At 51.1% G+C, this 3,255-nt stretch overlaps 1 protein-coding gene across 1 annotated transcript in view; it reads right to left on the minus strand.

Annotated features, from left to right (window-relative positions):
- Positions 1 to 2,185: 2,185 nt before the first annotated feature.
- Positions 2,186 to 3,255, minus strand: part of LOC103250960 — a 19,098-nt gene continuing 18,028 nt past the window's right edge. Inside the window, exon 6 of the mRNA XM_021708306.1 lies at positions 2,186 to 2,327. The gene's annotated coding sequence lies outside the window, so the exon portion shown is untranslated. The remainder of the gene's footprint in view (positions 2,328 to 3,255) is intronic.

Below are 3,255 nucleotides of genomic sequence, written 5' to 3' on the forward strand. Positions count from 1 at the left end.
TCTCAGACACAAGGTGGGGATGGAGTGAGGTCAACACAAGGCCACAACACATTCCATGAGCATCCCTGAAACAGTGGCCATGACTTCTCCATCAAATATTTCCAAGGTGCTGGCTCCGTGCGTGGAGGGATGAGATGCCTGGCCTCAGCCTTGAGGACAGGGAAGACACGTGGACAGAGAGCTCTGCCGACAACTGAAGCTTACGAGATGGATGCTCTGAGGGCCAAGAGGAGAAACAAATTGCTTCCAGTTGTGGAGAGGCTTCCTGGAGGCTGTGGGATGAAGGGAGGGAGAGGAACTTGTACACTAGACCAGGGAGGCCGGTGGCCCTTCTACTTACAGGACTGTGTAAACACAAGCAAGACCCCTGGGGAGCGGTTGGGCTGGAAGTGGGGCCTGGGGCTGGGAGTTGGAGGAAGTCCTAAGCCTATGTGGCCCCAGCTGCTCCCCACCCCCTGCTGGGACCGTGCCTGCTGTGATTTCATTAGCTCCTGGGACAGCCTAGGCTGCCTGCAGGGCGGGAGTCTCCCCAGTGCCTCTGGGCTTCCAAGAACAGAACCAACGGCCTCCACTGGAAATGGGGACTCCAGCTGGTGCAGAGAAGTCACAGGAAACTAACCCTCTAAGGGCCACTCGCCCTGAGAGGCACCAGTGTCTCAACCCGTGGGTGCTGAGGCCTCAACCAGGCCTCCTGGGGAAACTGAAATTGGAAAAAGTCCCCACTTGTCCTTCCTAGCCCACAGAAACAGCCTTCAACTTCTCTGAGGATGGCAAGTCGAAAGGACATTGCCCCCTGGTGGCAAGAAACCCACATGCCTTGCAGATAGGAAAGGAGCCTCCAAGACACCCAAGGCAGAAATGCCCTCAAGACTTGCTCAAAAGTCTCCTGAAGGGACCAAGTTGGGCCAGCAACCAGCCCAGAGGGCAGACGAAGTATCGTTTCTGGCTCTTAAGTTCCCTGAGGTGCAGGCAGAAGAGGAAATTGCCTTAGGAAGAGCTGAGGTGCCCAGTCCCAAGTTGTGGCTGGCCAAGCACAGAGCTGGGTCTTATCCCAGGCCCCAGCAGTGCTGGGTCCGCAGGAAGTGTCCAATAAATGGCTGAAGTGGTAATTCTCAATGCATGGCTTCCAAGACCCTTTCAGAAGTACAGGAGGTAAAAACAGGCTGTAAGATACCTCTTCCTCCTTCTAACGCCTAAACAGATGCAGGGTCCTTGGGGAGCCCCAGTGGCCACAGTGATATGTGCTTAGATGTACCTGTGTTTACAAAATTCCTGCTTTAACTTCTAACACAGGATGGCCCACATAGCCAAAGGCTGTTTGAGAACCTTAGTCATTTTTAAGAACATATAATATGTATTCAGGAGATGGAAGCAGGGAATTCAAGGCTGCAGTGAGCTATGATCACAATACTGCACACCCCAGCCTGGGTGACAGAGCAAGACTCTATCCCTAGTGTGTGTGTGTGTGTGTGTGTGTGTGTGTGTGTGTACACTTCAAAAACTGTATCCCTAGTGTGTGTGTGTGTGTGTGTACACCTAGTGTGTGTGTGTGTGTGTGTGTGTGTGTGTGTGTACACTTCAAAAACTGTAAGCTGCCCAAACTAAAACATTCTCTTTGACATAATGAATCAACTGTGAGTCACTCATTCTTGGCCTGACTAGAATTCTACTTGTCATTTCAATAGATCTTTGACTAATGAAATATACAAAAATGAAAGCATAGTGTGCTGAGTGATTTCTAACTGGCAAGCACCACCCTAAGTAACTCACACGTGTCACCACCACTACCATGTGTAGTAGATAACCTGGCCATGTTTTACGCCTGTGGACACCAAGGGTCACATGGCTCAGTTGGAAAGTACAGATAGGAGCCTGGATTCTACCCCAGGCAGTCCATCTCCACAGCCTCTTCCCACTGTTCTGCCTTAACATTTGATACACCTTTAATGCAATGCACTTGAGAGACATAAGTTTCTCAAGAGATGAAGTCTAAGAAAGTCAAGAAAAGAAAGGGAATCGCTGCTCTGGTTCAATGCCTTCACTTTATGGTAGATGAAAAAAAAATGAGGCCCGGAGACAGGAAGCGACTTGCTAAAAGATCACACGGCAAAGAATCAGAATCTAACCAACCCAACTAAGCATAGCAACTGCGTGCGTTGAGCAAGTCACGTCATGACCACATGGGAGACAACGGCTCCAAGAGCAGCTGGACTTTATTGCGGAGAGGCTAGGAAGAAGGGTAAATGAGGGTCTCGCAGGAACGCCATCGCCACACGCAGGACTGCCAAGTCCCAGGTCGGTCTGAAAGCCAGGAGAGGATCGGCCACCTAGGAGAGATGAGATGTTAGGTGGAACACGGTCGCCATCTGCTGTGGACATGGTGGCACTGCAAAAGAAGTGAAGGCCAGTGGTAGGGGGTGAGGTGGGAAGCTCGGGGGGCAGGAGCAGGGTTAGAACCTGAGTCTAGCCTGGCACCTGTGCCCACCAAGGGTGACCAGAGCCCATCAACCTCGCTGAGCCAGTCACTGCCGAAGCCCTCTCCCGGGATACCCAGCCAGGGTGGGCAGGCAATGAACAAAACCATGAGCAAACACATCTGCCAAAGCCAAGGGTCAAGGTGACTCCTCAGCCAATAGGCACTCAGAGAAGGTGATTTCACAGTCAATAGGACTCAGGCAAGATGACTGCAGCCAACAGGCACTGGCTCTCTGTGGATCCCACACTCTGCTTCAAGATGGTCACTGGGGAGCCTCTTGAAACAGACTTCAAAGACAGGCGCTGCCTGGCGTGTGGGTGAAGCTCCCTGGCTGGGTGCGTCTTGCTGAGCACTAAGCCTGGATCTCCAGGAACCTTTCCATATGACACATGGCTGCAGAAATACGCAGAAGAGAGCACAGGGTGTTTAGAACTTCCTGGGAAGGGGAGAGGGCTGTGAGTGACACCCTGTTGGCCAAGATCTAATAATTGTCAGATCTGGGAGATAGGCACTTTGGGATTCAGTCTATCACTCTACCTACATATGTTTGAAACATCCTACAATAAAAATGGCCCTGGGAAGGAATGCTATATAGATACCTGCCGCAACTCAAATGACCCTCAAACACATGATGCTAAGTGAAAGAAGCCAATTGCAGAATGGACCCATGTTACATGATTCCTTTTATTTTATTTTATTTATTTTTTATTTTTTTGAGTTGGAGTCTCACTCTGTCGCCCAGACTGGAGTGCAGTGGCCGCTCCCGGCCACCGCAGCCT

This window comes from Carlito syrichta, unplaced genomic scaffold, assembly GCF_000164805.1.
Source record: "Carlito syrichta isolate Samal-C Ts95f unplaced genomic scaffold, Tarsius_syrichta-2.0.1 Scaffold135732, whole genome shotgun sequence".
Classification (NCBI taxonomy): domain Eukaryota; kingdom Metazoa; phylum Chordata; class Mammalia; order Primates; family Tarsiidae; genus Carlito; species Carlito syrichta.